This window comes from Dendropsophus ebraccatus, chromosome 4, assembly GCF_027789765.1.
Source record: "Dendropsophus ebraccatus isolate aDenEbr1 chromosome 4, aDenEbr1.pat, whole genome shotgun sequence".
Taxonomy (NCBI): domain Eukaryota; kingdom Metazoa; phylum Chordata; class Amphibia; order Anura; family Hylidae; genus Dendropsophus; species Dendropsophus ebraccatus.
This window is the reverse complement of record NC_091457.1, coordinates 85715831-85732956: the sequence shown is the minus strand read 5'-3', so window position 1 is coordinate 85732956 and position 17126 is coordinate 85715831.

Genomic DNA, 17126 nt, shown 5'->3' with positions numbered 1-17126 from the left:
ATAGTATTATGACCAGTAACAACATGTTGGACATGTCTATGCACTGGGTAGGTGGAAAGTAGACCATGGGACCTAACCTTGTATATGAAATAGTAACTACTGATGGAGGTATTGGGTCCATCGCTTTATCAATGTAATAGCATAATCATGTCTACTATTCCCTACAGTACCATACAATTCTGTGGTTGGTTATGTACAAACAACAAGCTATAGAGTATAGCAAACAGCCACATATTGTCATGTATCTGCATTTAGTTGGTCAAAGAGTGAACAAAGAGAGCTACATTTTTTTATAGAACAACATATACAATGATAATGAAGCAAATATTGAGATTCAGTGATGTAGTGATACTTCCAGATGAGTAGGGGAAGCAAACAAACATATTGCTGCCTTAAACACACCACCTCTTTTTACAAAGCAGCTAAGGCAGTGAACAACTGTAGGGAAGCCTTACCTGGTGAAGCAGCAATCCGCAGGGTCTTCATCTGCTGCTCCACAAATCAGCACAGCCGCTAAAAACAGCTGCTGTTCTCCTATGACTGCACAAAGCAAGGATGCGGGGAGCAGGTGTTACACATAGCGGGCCACCCAGGTTCCAGCATTGTGCTTAGAGTAGTCTCTGTTCAAGGAGTTCCTGGAAACGATGGTACGCTCCATAATATTTTTCCAGCGTTTCCAGAGTTATTTCCAGGATTACTGTTGTCTTTAGCACATACATGGGGATCTGTTTATTATCTATGGTGACAAGAGGCAACATGCTGTATCCCATTGGGTCTAAGTTTTTTATGAGGCTCACTAATATTAAAATTCAGTCACTGCCAGATATAGCGGGAGGGGCACTGTGTGTTTTTATATATTTAGCTTTATAGACTGAATATTTCCAGATTTATGTTATTTAGCATTTTTGTATAGCACTGTTGTCCTTTGACATACATCTATGCGGGTGAGAATAAATATGACCCACTCTTTGCAACTGCACTACTCTAGGTCAGCCCCCAGATTTTTTATGGAGTTTCTATCATTTCATGTTTTCTGCATGGTCACTGGATATTCAGTGTTTGTGGTTACAGCAGAAAGATGTGGCCGCCACTACGTAATGCAGTTGATAGGGCAACAGTACTAAGCTCAAAACCATTTTTCCAAACATCCCAATAATTAGAAATATATAATGCAACATGCTGGCCTTGTCTTGATATTAACTGATGGGGTCTGTCCAGAACTGCAGAAAAACCAACAATGGTACAGGTCTGATTTTAAGAAACCCAAATCAGTGCAGTAAATCTCTGTCGAAGCTGCATTCCAGTGCTTCTTGTTTTCTCTTATAATACCCCTTTAATTGTTTACATAGGTGCACCAGATTCCCTGTAAGAGCGGCTATGCCATGTTCTGCATCTTATCCACTGGGAGCAATATGACCCTTTTATTGTACAGACCCCAAATATCAAATTCCCAACAATCAAACAATGATGACTTGTATATGGCCTTAATTAGCAATAAACACTGAGGAGAACATTTATTAAGTCCGTACTTAAAAATGTCCCCGCAGCTCCGACGGTACGGAGATTTATGTAGAGGCGGACTGCCTCTACATAAATCCCGTGTGCGCCAGTGCGCGTGGCAGGAAACCTACGCCAGCTCAGAGCTGGAGTAGGTTTCCTGCTTATTTTTACGCCAAAAGAATGATGAATGAATTGGACCTTGAGTCCGCGCCCCCCTCCCCCCTGGCATACCGGTCGGAAATGGGCCCAATGCGAATAATTTATTTGCAAAACGGCCATTTGCAAATAAATTTATTCGCATCAGGCCCATTTCTGACAAAAAAAATACACATTTTCACGTTGATACTAGAGATGAGCGAACCGGTTCGGTTGGTATGGGATCCTGTTCGGATTTTTCCAAAAGTCCAAGTCTGGTTGGATTCTGATTTTTGGAAGTCCGCTCCAAATTTTCTTTCTTTCTTGCTTTCTAAAATGGCAGCTGCAATTTTAGAAAGCAGGAAGTGTTCTGGGCAGGAAAAGCGCTTTTCCATGATGCCAGGAAAACATCCAATCAGCAGGGATGTGGCACTAGCCCACCCCCTGTGTGACGTCGGTATTGCTTTAAGTGGAGTGGTTACATGACCGCACGACGCAGTCTGCAGAGAGAGAGGAAGGGGACTGTTAGCAGTGCACACAGCTCGTCAGTGACAAAACGCTGCTGCTGCTGCACGCTGCTGTACTGAGAGGATATTGTACAAAAGCAAAGACAAAAAGATTATTAGGAAAGCGGAGAGGAGAAACATATAGTGATTGAGAGAAAAAATAGAGAGGGCGAAAGATAGATAGGTAGATAGATTAGGCATAGGAGAGCAAAGGGTGCACAGAACAAAAACGTGCTATACAGATATCCAAGTACTATACTGTCACCCTTGCAAGAGTGTATATGACATAGGTGTTTTCCTGAGGCACAAATATATATCTCGTGCATGTGTGTAGAATAAAACCTTTTAATGGTGAATTTCCTGCATAGACCCTGTAATGGTGAATATTGAAGTCTAAAAAAAAAAAATTGACTTTGAGATATTAAAAAGATAATGATGTTACTGACATGTAGAGCCATAAATTCAGCCAAATACACTACCCCCGTATCATATAGAGGCTTTAAACTATGAAATCCGAAAAATTCTGAAATTCGGTCGAACCAAACTCTTCAAAAGAAACCGGAAGTCCGGTCGGAACGAACTTTTGAAAAGTTCGCTCATCTCTAGTTAATATATCTCCCCCTGAAGGTCTATACTATGGCACTATTTACTATAGGTATATCTGCATAGGGCATGTAATGTGAGGGATTGCCATACGTGAAGCACAGTATTTAGGGTAACTGGACTGCATAGAAGACACATAATTAGGGGCAACAGCATAAAGGGACTATTAAAGGACATTCTAGAATGGGATATATAATGGTAGGGTGTCCCAAAGCTTTAATTTTGGGGGCATTCCTGGGTGGTCTCAGTGTCTCAGTCTCAAAGGGGTTGTTCTCTTGTGATATATTTTTACTGTCAAAAGTGAACACGGTAAGGCTAAAAAAAACAACAAAGAACTGTTTTTATCTGTCATGATTAGAGATGAGCAAACTTTTCAAAAGTTCGGTCCGACCGGACTTTCGGATTTTCGGAAAGTTCGGTCCGACCGAATTTCTGATGTATTCGGATTTCATAGTTTAAAGCATCTATAGGATACAGGGGTAGTGTATTTGGTTGAATTTAGTGCTCTACATGTCAGTAACATCGTTATCTTTTCGATATCTCGAAGTCAATTTTTTTTTCTTTTTACTTCAATATTCACCATTACAGGGTCTATGCAGGAAACTCACCATTACAGGGTCTATGCAGGAAATTCACCATTAAAGGGTCTATGCAGGAAAAAGGTCACAAATGCAGTGAAGGAGCAGCAGTAGTCATTGGAGGCCAGTGGAGGTCCAGCAATAGTCATTTGAGGCCAGTACAGGAGCAGCAGTAGTCAACATGAAGGCCAGGCAGGAGCAGCAGGAGCCAACATGGAGGCCAGGCAGGATCAGCAGTAGCCAACATGGAGGCCAGGCAGGAGCAGCAGTAGCCAACATGGAGGCCAGGCAGGAGCAGCAGTAGCCAACATGGAGGACAGGCAGGAGCAGCAGTAGCCAACATGGAGGCAAGGCAGGAGCAACAGTAGCCAACATGGAGGCCAGGCAGGAGAAGCAGTAGCCAACATGGAGGCCAGGCAGGAGCAGCAGTAGCCAGCAAGGAGGCAAGGGCAGGCACATCAGTAGTCAACCTAGATGCCAGTTAAGGCCCAGCAGTAGCCAACATTGAGGCATGGGCAGGCACAGCAGTAGTCAACCTAAATGCCAGTCAAGGCCCAGCAGTGAACAACATTAAGGCAAGGGCAGGCACAGCAGTAGTCAACCTAGATGCCAGTCAAGGCCTAGCAGTAGCCAACATTGAGGCAAGGGCAGGCACAGCAGTAGTCAACCTAGATGCCAGTCAAGGCCCAGCAGTAGCCAACATTGAGGCAAAAGCAGGCACAGCAGTAGTCAACCTAGATGCCAGTCAAGGCCCAGCAGTAGCCAACATTGAGGCAAGGGCAGGCACAGCAGTAGTCAACCTAGATGCCAGTCAAGGCCCAGCAGTAGCCAAAATTGAGGCAACGTCAGGCACAGCAGTAGTCAACCTAGATGCCAGTTAAGGCCCAGCAGGAGCCAACATGGAGCCAAGGGCAGGAGCAACAGTAGCCAACATGGAGGCCAGGCAGGAGCAGCAGTAGCCAACAAGGAGGCCAGTACAGGAGCAGCAGTATCCAACATGGAGGCCAGGCAGGAGCAACAGTAGCGAACAGGGAGGCCAGGGCAGGAGCAGCAGTAGCCAACATGGAGGCCAGGCAGGAGCAACAATAGCCAACATGGAGGCCAGGCAGGAGCGGCAGTAGCCAACATGTAGGCCAGGGCAGAAGCAGAAGTAGTCAACATGGAGGCCAGTGAAGGCCCAGCAGTAGCCTATATGGAGGCCAGGGCAGGAGCGGAAGTAGCCAACATGGAGGCCAGGGCAGGAGTAGCAGTTGTAATGGGGTGACATGAGCAGTTAAGGCAGAATAATAAGGTCCATGGACAGGCGAGAGGTAGCAGGGCGGCGGCAGCAGCAGGAATGGTGGAATGACCAGTACGGTCTAGTTCACATATATGCCATAATAGAAGCAGAAAAGGTCCTACATCTTGGTGACAACACAACCAAATCCTACTCTGTGGTATCAGGAGCAGGTGTCATAAAGTCCTTATCTATCCATGTGGCGTTCATTTTGATGAAAGTCAGACGCTCCACACTATCACAGGACAATCTGGTTCTCCTGGGACTGACAATATGACCTGCTGCGCTGAAAATTCGCTCGGATGACACACTGCTGGCCGGACAGGAGAGTATGTCTAAAGCAAATTCAGCAAGTTGTGGCCAGACATCTAATTTTCCCACCCAGTAGTCCAGGGGTTCGGGGACGTTTGGTGGCTATGTAGAGTCCAAAAACACCTGGACTTGCTGTTTCAGGTGTGCCGCCATGTCCTGCTGTGCGGGTGCCCCTGTTACCCCGGCCTGTGGCTGCATGAAAGCATGCATCATGGACATCAGGCTAAAACTGGTGCCGCTGCTCATGCCACCCAAGCTGCTAGAGGAGGATGTGGAGGAGGCAGTGCTGCTGGTGTGGCCCTGGTGGGAATGGCGTGAATGAGAGCGTTGTGTTCCAAAGGCTGCCACTAACTGTGCACCCAGCTCCTCTCTATAATAATTCATTTTTTCCTCTCGTTGGGAAGGGTGAATGAATTCACACAGCTTGTTGCGATACCGTGGTCCAGTAGTGTGGCCAGCCAGAACTCGTCCCGTTGACGAATCCTTTGCAAGCGTGGGTCGGCCCGAAAGCATATCAACATGCGCTTAGCCATTTCCACCAGGCAGTGGGAAAGAGTCCCCACCTCCGACTCCACAGCATACTGCCCATGGGTACTGCCTCCATCCTCCTCATCCTCCTCATAGCCCTGCATATCCTCCTCTGGCCTCCCTCTGGTCTAGCATCTCCTTCTCCTCCACTTGTCTCCCCTGAGAGTTCCTGTGCGTTCAGGTCCTCCTCCTCCTCCTCAACTTCCTCTCCCTCCTCTTCCGCCAAGCCTTCCTCCAGCGACCCAGGCTGTGACAGTGGCAAGATCTCTTCCCCCTCGCCACTGAGTCGCATCAGCATCAGCTCCAGTACATGAAAGCATGGGTATGGTGGCACTTAGTTCTGTGTCTTGCCCACTGACCAGAAAGGTGGCCTCCTCAAAGGGTCATAGCAAGCGGCAGGTGTCACGCATGAGCTGCCACTGGCCGAGCTCCAGGTTACACAGGGGAGTCGCCGTGTCCGCCTGCATCAAGAGGAAATCAGTCAAGGCCTTCCTCTGCTCACAGAGCCGGTCCAGCATGTGGAGGGTGGAGTTCCACAGCGTGGCTACATCGCAAATGAGACGATGGTTGGGAAGACCATTCCTTCACTGCAGGTCGAGGAGGATGTGGTGAGAGCTACTTGAATGGCTGAAATGGTTGCACAGCTTTCGCGCCATTGACAGCACAGTCTGTAAATGGGATGAAGACTTTAGGAAGTGTGTAAATATTAGGTTTAAAACATGTGCCATACCTCCTCGACGTACCGCGGAGAGAATGTTGCTCCCATTGTCACTCACCACTGTACCAACTTTAAGATGGCGTGAAGTCAGCCACGAGAGGATTTCCGTCTCCAGCAGGCGGTGCAGCTCTTCCCCTATGTGTCTCCTTTCACCCAGGCAGGCTAGATGCAGCAGAGCGTGACACCTCCGTGCTACACCCAAGTGGTACAAGGGAGGAACACTGGCGGTTGAGGAGGTTTTGGACCTACTGGAGGAGGTGGAGGAGGACCGCCACACAGGAACCCTGCTGTGACAACGGGGCGGTGTCATCGCCCTTCCCTGGCCAAGTTGCTGGGGGTCCGCCGGCCATATTACATTTACCCACTGAGCAGTAATGGACATATACTGCCCTTGCCCGTAATTACAGCTCCAGATGTCTGTGGTTAAATGTACATGTCTGCTCACTGAATGGCTCAGCGAGTCAGTAACTTTTTCGCGAACATAGCTATACATGGCCGGGATAGCTGTGTTGGAAAAGTAGTGTCAACTTGGCACCTTCCACCGAGTGCCGAGTCGACAACTTTAAACGGCAGAGCCTGGAGCACCAGCAACTTGGCCAGGTGGGTGTTCAGCTTGACTGCTGCGGGATTGCTGGGTGCATATGTCTGCCTCCGGTATAGGGACTCCATGATGCCAGGCTGCCTACTGCTAGCAACACAGGGGCCACCAGCCGAAGAAGGGAGTGAAGCCACACTCCCTTCCACAGAGGAGGTCTGACTCTGTAAAAGCCCCCCCTGACTACTGCTGCTTCCTGCTGCTGTTGACCGCCGCGGCTCTGCCTGCCTGCCTGCTGTGAACCACTATCACCCCGTTTCTCCCAGGCGGAAAGGTGGTGGCGCTTCATATGGGCAGCCATGGCGTTGGTGCCAGGATGGCAACTCTTGCCTCTTCTAATGTGCCTGTCGCACAGGCGACAGATGACCACATAGGTATCCTCCGGGCACTTTTTAAAAAACTGCCACACAGGCGAGGTGTAGAATCTAGTACCGACAGGCTGTGAGGATGGGCGGGCGCTGCCGATACTAGGACCTGCAGTGGAGGAGGTTTCCCCAGTGGTCATCTGCTTGTCCCGGCTACGCTTCCGACTTGTTAGTTGACTACTGCTGCCTGTCTGCTTTTAGTTGTGGCGGGCCTGCTGGCGGACAGATTCCCGGTTGACAAATCCGTCAAATAAGTCAAATCCTGCCGTGGATCCCATGTAACATCCGATGTAGCATCATCCTGTTCCAGAATGATGCTATCATCCTCATCAGGCTCCTGCCCAGCCCTCTCTCGTCTACTGCCTACGGCTCTCCTGCCAGGCCTAACATGGGCCTGCTCTGATATCGCCTCTGACACAGCTATGCCCTGCACTTGATTGTCCCCTGTCTCTTCCCCCACGTGCTCATCGTCATCAAAGAGCAGTTCACTGCTCATAGACGCCAACAGTTTCCTTGCAGGCGGCGTGTCAAAAGTTAGCGGGATGTTGCTGAGGATGTCAGATGGAGGACATGGGGATTTGCTGCGTGCCCGTGCCAAGTCAGGGTGTGACAAAGGAAGCTCAGGCCTGCCACTGGACCCTCTTCCTGCGCTTCTTCCTCTTATGCCCCTTGAGCCAGACTCTCTGCCCTGCCCTCTGCCTGAAACGCTTTGTGAGGTTTCCTGCTGCCGCTGTGCCATGACTTTATATTCAAATTATGATTTCTACACTTGGTAGAACAGTATTTTCTGTAATATATAGGACTTGTACATATATATATATACATAGGACTTGTAATATATAGGACTACTATACAAATTGTCTATATATATATATATATATATATATATATATATATATATATATATATGCTATACACCCGAACCAGGTATTTTAGTCTCTCAGGATAAGACGGATGTGATATACACACTTTCAATTAGAAGGGTCCAAGTATAGAAATTGGGTATATAGCACTTTTTTTTAAGATACAATGCTATACACCTGAACCAGGTATTTTAGTCTCTCAGGATAAGAGAGATGTGATATACACACTTTCAATCAGAAGGGTCCAAGTATGGAAATTGTATATATATATATATATATATATATATATATATATATATATATATATATATACACATATACACTCACCGGCCACTTTATTAGGTACACCATGCTAGTAACGGGTTGGACCCCCTTTTGCCTTCAGAACTGCCTCAATTCTTCGTGGCATAGATTCAACAAGGTGCTGGAAGCTTCCTCAGAGATTTTGGTCCATATTGACATGATGGCATCACACAGTTGCCGCAGATTTGTCAGCTGCACATCCATGATGCGAATCTCCCGTTCCACCACATCCCAATGATGCTCTATTGGATTGAGATCTGGTGACTGTGGAGGCCATTTGAGTACAGTGAACTCATTGTCATGTTCAAGAAACCAGTCTGAGATGATTCTAGCTTTATGACATGGCGCATTATCCTGCTGAAAGTAGCCATCAGATGTTGGGTACATTGTGGTCATAAAGGGATGGACATGGTCAGCAACAATACTCAGGTAGGCTGTGGCGTTGCAACAATGCTCAATTGGTACCAAGGGGCCCAAAGAGTGCCAAGAAAATATTCCCCACACCATGACACCACCACCACCAGCCTGAACCGTTGATACAAGGCAGGATGGATCCATGCTTTCATGTTGTTGACGCCAAATTCTGACCCTACCATCCGAATGTCACAGCAGAAATCGAGACTCATCAGACCAGGCAACGTTTTTCCAATCTACTACTGTCCAATTTCGAGCTTGTGCAATTTCGAGCTTGTGCAAATTGTAGCCTCAGTTTCCTGTTCTTAGCTGAAAGGAGTGGCACCCGGTGTGGTCTTCTGCTGCTGTAGCCCATCTGCCTCAAAGTTTGACATACTGTGCGTTCAGAGATGCTCTTCTGCCTACCTTGGTTGTAACGGTTGGCTATTTGAATCACTGTTGCCTTTCTATCAGCTCGAACCAGTCTGCCTATTCTCCTCTGACCTCTGGCATCAACAAGGCATTTCCGCCCACAGAACTGCCGCTCACTGGATGTTTTTTCTTTTTCGGACCATTCTCTGTAAACCCTAGAGATGGTTGTGCGTGAAAATCCCAGTAGATCCACAGTTTCTGAAATACTCAGACCAGCCCTTCTGGCACCAACAACCATGCCACGTTCAAAGGCACTCAAATCACCTTTCTTCCCCATACTGATGCTCGGTTTAAACTGCAGGAGATTGTCTTGACCATTTCTACATGCCTAAATACACTGAGTTGCCGCCATGTGATTGGCTGATTAGAAATTAAGTGGTAACGTGCAGTTGGACAGGTGTACCTAATAAAGTGGCCGGTGAGTGTGTGTATATATATATATATATATATATATATATATATATATATATATATATACATATATATATATATATATATATATATAGAGCACTTTTTTTAAGATACAATGCTATACACCTGAACCAGGTATTTTAGTCTCTCAGGATAAGACAGACGTGATATACACACCAGAAGTATAGGACTTGTATATCTGTACTGCACGTTTTGGTTCTGTGCACCCTTTTCTGTCCTATGCCTAATCTATCTATCTTTCGCCCTCTCTATATTTCTCTCTCAATCACTAGATGTTTCTCCTCTCCGCTTTCCTAATCTTTCCTTTCCTTTCCCACAATATCTTCTCAGTAGTCTGTAGTACACAGCAGCTTGCTTCCTCTCTCTCTCTCTCCCTCTACACACTGCGTGGTGCAGTCATGTGACCGCTCCTTTTAAAGCAATACCGACGTCACACAGGGGGTGGACTAGTACAAGATTCCTGCTGATTGCATGTATTCCGTGCATCATTGGAAAGCGCTTTTCCTGCCCGGAACACTTCCTGATTTCTAGAATGGCGGCTGCCATTTTAGAAAGCAAAAAAAAATAAAAAAATCGGAGCGGATTTCCAAAAATCCGAATCTGATCGGACTTTTGGGAAAATCAGAACCGGATCCCATACTGGGCGAACTGGTTTGCTCATCTCTAGTCATGATCTACCACCAGCACTAAACTGGCAAGCAGCAGGGAGCAGCAGTGTGTGGAATAGGGGTCAGCAGGTGAGTACAGGTTTTTCTATTTATTTAGCCTGACCAAGGAACTTTTATTTGTAAAAAAAATATATCCCTGGCTCCCCTCTATCCACTCCCTGGAATAGTAAAGCCTTTATAGCATTATACATCTCTCAGCAGCCCACGGCAGCACTTAGCATTCACAGGAGCTCCTAGCAGCATGTCAGATCGGTAACACTTTGCTCAACATTAACATGCACTGGCAGTAACAGAAAAAACTATTTTAGTCTCTGTATTAACAACAATGGGCACAATGACACCGTCAGTTCCTTCCCTGATGCAGGGCTATTTGTCTATTTGTCGCCATTAATTACAAAGCCATTTCCATCTCAACAAACATGGTTATATTTGTAGGGCTTGTTAAGTTACATATTTTTTCAAAATACATTCATTTAGCATACCTCCTCCTTGTATGCTGCTCTTTCCTCCTCTTGTTGACAGCTCATTGTCTAAGTTACCGACCACCAATCTACTTGAAAGCAGTGGTCTGGTTGTTGTATATTTAACAATGTTATACTTATTTATATATATTATACAGTATATATACACACTGTAGAGTAGAGTAAAGAAGAGCCCAGTAACTACAAGCCAGATATCTTAAAGGGGTTGTCCGGCGATAAAAAATTATTCACAGAATAACACACATTAAAAAGTTATACAACTTTGTAATGTATGTTATGTCTGTGAATGGCCCCCTTCCCCGTGTCCCACCACCCCCACCCGTGTACCCGGAAGTGTGGTGCGCTATACATTACCTGTCACGTGCCGACCACGGTCTCCGATCCTCAGCAGTGACGTCTTCTTCGGGAGGCCAGCGGATCTTCCCGAGTGCCGGCCGCCCTCTGCAGCGTCATCCGAAGCTCAGCCGCGATTGGCTGAGCATAACTGTGCTCAGCCAATCGCGGCTGAGCAGCTGATGACGTGGCCGCGTCATCAGCCGCTCAGCCGCGATTGGCTGAGCAAAGTTATGCTCAGCCAATCGCGGCTGAGTTTCGGATGACGCTGCAGAGGGTGGCCGGCACTCGGGAAGATCCGCCGGCCTCCCGAAGAAGACGTCACTGCTGACGATCGGAGACCGTGGACGACACGAGATGCGGTGAGTATAATGCACCACACTTCCGGGTCTAGCGTGGGTGGGGGGAAACACGGGGAAGGGGGCCATTCACAGACATAACATACATTACAAAGTTGTATAACTTTGTAATGTGTGTTATTCTGTGAATAAATTTTTATCGCCGGACAACCCCTTTAAACTCTGTAGTAGTAAAAATAATGGAAAAACTTCTTAAAAAAAAAAAGATAATAGATCACCTAAACATCAACAACTTGATGGATCTTAACCAGCATGGCTTTACTGCAGGCAGATCATGTCAGACTAATCTCATTGATTTCTTTGATTATGTCACCAAAGTGCTGAATGAAGATGGTGCCGTGAATTTCGCCAATTTGGACTTCAGCAAAGTCTTTCATACAGTTCTCTGTAAAGAGCTGATAGAAAAGTTAGAGAACATTGGACTCAATCCCTAAAAAGTTCAGTGGATTTGTTGTTGGCTGAAGTAAAGATATCAGAGTGTCATTTTTAATGGTGCATATTAGTGTGTGGGCCACAAGGGCCTGTTCTGGATCCTGTTCTTTTTAATATATATGTAAGTGACATAGCAGAAGGTTTGTTAGGTAAGGTTTGTCTGTTTGCTGATGACTCAAAAGTCTGCAATAGGGTGGATATCCCTGGAGGTGTCAGTAATATGGAAAATAATTTAGCTTTATTAGATATGTGCTCCAAACAATGGAAGCTGCAGTTCAATGTTTCCAAATAATATAAATAATGCACTTGGGGAGAAGGAAACCTCATTTTATCATATCGGCAGTTCTGTGTTGGTAAAGACTTTAGAAGAGAATGATTTAGGGGTAGTGATTTCTGACAGCCTTAACCCCTTAAGGATGGAGCCAATTTTCGTTTTTGCGTTTTCATTTTTTCCTCCTTGTGTTTAAAAAGCCATAGCACTTGCATTTTTCCACCTAGAAACCCACATGAGCCCTTATTTTTTGCGTCACTAATTGTACTTTGCAAGGACAGGCTGAATTTTTGCATAAAGTACACTGCAAAACCAGCAAAAAATTCAATGTGTGGTGAAATTGAACAAAAAAATGCATTTTTTTTTTAATTTAGGGGTTTTTCGTTTTTACGCCATTCGCCCTGGGGTAAAACTGACTTGTTATGCATGTTACTCAAGTCGTTATTATTACAACGATATGTAACATGTATAACTTTTATTGTATCTGATGGCCTGTAAAAAATTCAAACCATTGTTAACAAATATATGTTCCTTAAAATCGCTCCATTCCCATGCTTATAACGCTTTTATCTTTTGGTCTATGGGGCTGTGTCAGGTGTCATTTTTTGCGCCATGATGTGTTCTTTCTATCGGTACCTTGATTACGCATATACGACTTTTTGATCGCTTTTTATTAAATTTTTTCTGGATTTGATGCGACCAAAAATGCGCAATTTTGCACTTTGGGATTTTTTGCGCTTACGCCGTTTACCGTGCGAGATCAGGAATGTGATTAATTAATAGTTCGGGCGATTACGCACACGGCGATAGCAAACATGTTTATTTATTTATTTACTTTAATTTAAAACATGGGAAAAGGGGGGTGATTCAGACTTTTATTAGGGAAGGGGGCTTTTTACTAATAACAACACTTTTTTTTTTTTTTTACACTTATACTAGAAGCCCCCCTGGGGGACTTCTAGTATAAGTATACTGATCTCTTATTGAGATCTTTGCTGTATAGTTATAGTACTGCTGCAGCCGAAAGCATCTGAGTGCCGAGCCGGGATCAGCGCCATTTTGCTTTTTGCGCCTCTTGCGGACATATGATGTACGGGTACGTCATATGTCCCTAAGAGGTTAAAGATGTTGTCCAGCGAAAATCTTTGTTTTAAATCAAATGATATCAAAAAGTTATATAGATTTGTAAATTACTTGTATTAAAAAATCTCAAGTCTTTCCATACTTATCAGTTGCTGTATGTCATGCAGGAAATGTTGTTTTATTTTCAGTCTGACACAGTGCTCTCTGCTGACATCTCTGGCCGAGACAGGAACACTGTCTCGGTTTTCTATGAACCCCATAGAAAACCTCTCCTACTCTGCACACTTCCTGTCTCGGCCAGAGATGTCAGCAGAGAGCACTGTGTCAGACTGCAGCAGCTAAGCAGCTAATAAGTATAGGAAGATTTGATTGTTTAATAGAAGTTAATTACAAATCTATATAACTTTGACACCAGTTGATTTGAAAGAAAAAGATTATGGCTGGATAACCCCTTTAACATTATTCACCAGTGTAACCAGGCGGTAGGTAAAGCAAATTGTATGCTGGGCTGTATAGCTAGAGGTATAACCAGTAGGAAGAGGGAGATTATGATCCTGCTGTATAGAGCTCTAGTGAGACCCCATCTGGAATACTGTGTCCAGTCCTGGAGACCTCACCTAAAAAAAGATACATAAAATAAAATGGTTCCAAGGACGGGCTCCAAAAATGATGGGCAGTGTGAAACATTTGCAGAAGCATAAAGCATTACTTACCTATCTATCCCAGTTTTGAAGCTACCAAAAATCCATTTGTTTTTTTTTGGGGGGGGGGTTGTTCTGTTTTGTGTTTCTGTACTTCCTTGTTAAGCAGGTGTACACAGTACTACAGGTTCCATAATACATTGCTTTCCCTCAGCTGTTCATCACAGTCCTCCACCCTGCCCATTCCCCACCCAAAGATGTTGCAAAACATATAGGCTGTGTTCACACATTGCAGTTTCATTGTGTTACTGAATTATTTGCAGTACTTTATCATTTCATTGTGTTCTCACCCACACAGCACACTGTATGCTGTATGCTCTACCTGTAACACTGGTATTGGAATAAAGCACAGAACTTTTTTAATTAAATTTTTTTTTCACTTTTCATCTCTACGCACATAATATGATCAAGCATCATTTATCTTTGAGATTGAGCCCACAATAAAGACTTTATCCGATATTATCTTACATGGGATATACTGTTTATGTCTTGTTTTTTGTGCAGGTAGGATTGGCAGTGCCAGCTCTGGTCCTTTGTACTGTTTAGCATCATTTACTTGTGTTACTGCATCATTTTTGTGAATACGCTGCAGTACTGCAATGAAACTCCAACATGTGTGAACATAGCCTGAATTTCACTGCAGAGTTTTGCACAATCAGTGAAGTTGCAGCACCTGCTTCTGGCTGTTTAGTGATGGTGAATCACTCAGGGGATTGGGGGATCCAGCCAAGCCTCCTGTGACAACACTGCACTGTGTCTGCATTATCATTCTGTGCTCAGCAAACACACAGGAATATTTGTCTCCTAAGGTGGGAGAGCAGTGGGAGCAGGAGACAATGTGAATTGGCACAGGGGCCTTTTTTCTTCACTTCCTGGATTTCTACCAGTGGATCAGCTACCAGTGTGGCAGAACCGCACAGATATGGTAATACATTTTATAGAAACATCTATATAACTTTTAATGTACTTTTAAGCTCTTAACGACGCATTACGGGTATACCCGAAATGCGGTCGTTAAGTGTAAACAGAGAGGGCTCCCGGCATGAGCCCTCTCTGCAGCCCGCGGTCCCCGGTTGCTATGTGCAGCCAGGGACCTCGGGTATTAGCCGACGCGGCTGATCGCCGCGGACGGCTAATTAACTATTCAAATGCAGCTGTCAAAGCTGACAGCTGCATTTGAATAGCAGCTGTGCCCCCTCTCCCTGGTGTCTAGTAGGGGATCTCCCCTCCGTGATGCGATCGCGGAGGGGAGATCACATGTACTGAGCCGGCCGGGGCTCATCGTCTCTCCGACGCTGTTCCTGGCTCAGCAATCTATTCAGATGGTCTGCAGCAGACCATTATAATAGAGCCATGATCTGATGGATCATTGCTCTATTGTATACACAGGATTGATCTCAATGGGAGATCAGTGCTGTGTATATAGAAGTCCCCCCAGGGGGCTTCATATTACTGTAAGTGAAAGTAAAAAAGAATGTTTTTATTAATAAAAAATCCCCTCCCCTAATAAAAGTTTGAATCACCCCCCTTTTCCCATTTTACAAATAAAAATAAATAAACATGTTTGCTATCACCGTGTGCGTAATCGCCCGATCACATTCCTGTTCTCGCATGGTAAGCGCAAAAAAATCCCAAAGTGCAAAATTGCGCATTTTTGCTCGCATCAAATCCAGAAAAATTGTAATAAAAAGCGATCAAAAAGTCGCATATGCGCAATCAAGGTACTGATAGAAAGAACGCATCATGGTGCAAAAAATGACACCTGACACAGCCCCATAGACCAAAGGATAAAAGCGCCATAAGCCTGGGAATGGAGCGATTTTAAGGAACATATATTTGTTAACAATGGTTTGAATTTTTTACAGGCCATCACATAAAAGAAAAGTTATACATGTTACATATCGTTGTAATCATAACGACTTGAGGAACATATATAACAAGTATGTTTTTCCATAGGACACACGGCGTAAAAATAAAGCCCCCCCAAAGAAAAATAATTGTGTTTTTTTTCAATTTCACTGCGCATATAATTTTTTTCTGGTTTCGCAGCATAGTTTATGGAAAAATTCAGCCTGTCATTGCGAAGTACAATTAGTGACGCAAAAAATAAGGGCTCATGTGGGTCTGTAGGTGTAAAAATGCAAGTGCTATAGCCTTTTATACACAAGGAGGAAAAAACGAAAACGCAAAAATGAAAGTTAGCCCGGTCCTTAAGGGGTTAATAGAAAGCAAGTTTTCCTTTTGTAAAGTTCCCCTTTAAGGATGAAAAGCTGTAAAGGGAAGTGTTTTTAATAAGAAACTGAGTACAAGAACAAGTGAACACAAGGTTAGTTGAGGGAAAGATCTAAAGCAATGAGAAAATATTGCTTTACTTAAAGAGTAGTAAATGTTTGAATCAAACTTCCAGCAGATGTGGTTGGTAAATCTACAATAAGTGAATGTAAGCCTGTTTGGGATAAATATATATCTATCCTAAGATAAAAAATAAAGAAAGCAGGTGGTCTTTTCTTCTGACAATTTTCTATGTTTTTTAACTGTCACTTCTTATTGCAGCCCACACCTGCTGTTTATGAAGCAAGCTCAGCACCTGTGCTCTGGTCTCCGGTCCACCATGTATGTAAGGTGGCCCTGCAGAGTTCAGAGTGGGACAATGCACAGCCATTCATTTACTGTAAATGATTGCAATTAAATAATGAAAGATGATGCCTGCACAGTAAAATACACATAGAAAAGCAAAAGGGTGTGCTCATCTGTCTGCATTCCTCAGTTGTCCTCCTTCGGGTCTCTGGTGTCTCCAGCTCCATCCAGCCTGCTCAGCCAATCATTGACTGAGACAAGAGTGACAGCCTGCTCAGCCATTTACTGGCCACAGTGCTGACCCGATCAGTCAGTGATTGGCTGAACAGAGTAAATGTGGCTGCGGGGGACACCGATGGAGCACAAACAGGTGAGTAGAGATGAGTAAACTTTCTATACCACACTAAAACAGTTTAATGCCTGCAATCGTTTAGCCGTTTTAGTGCAGTTCGTTTAAAATTCGGATGAATCTGAACTTTGCCTCAAAGTTTGAACTAAACTTTTGAGAAGTTTGCTTATTTCTAATCATCAGACTTTTCCGGTAATATATTGATGAGGCATATAGCAAGTAAATGAGTGAAGGAAGCATTTGTTCCGTACTTTGCTGTTATATGTCAAGCTGTGTCCAAGGGCAAATGTAACTGTCAGTAACTCTTAAGTGACAATGTAAACCCTGCTGTC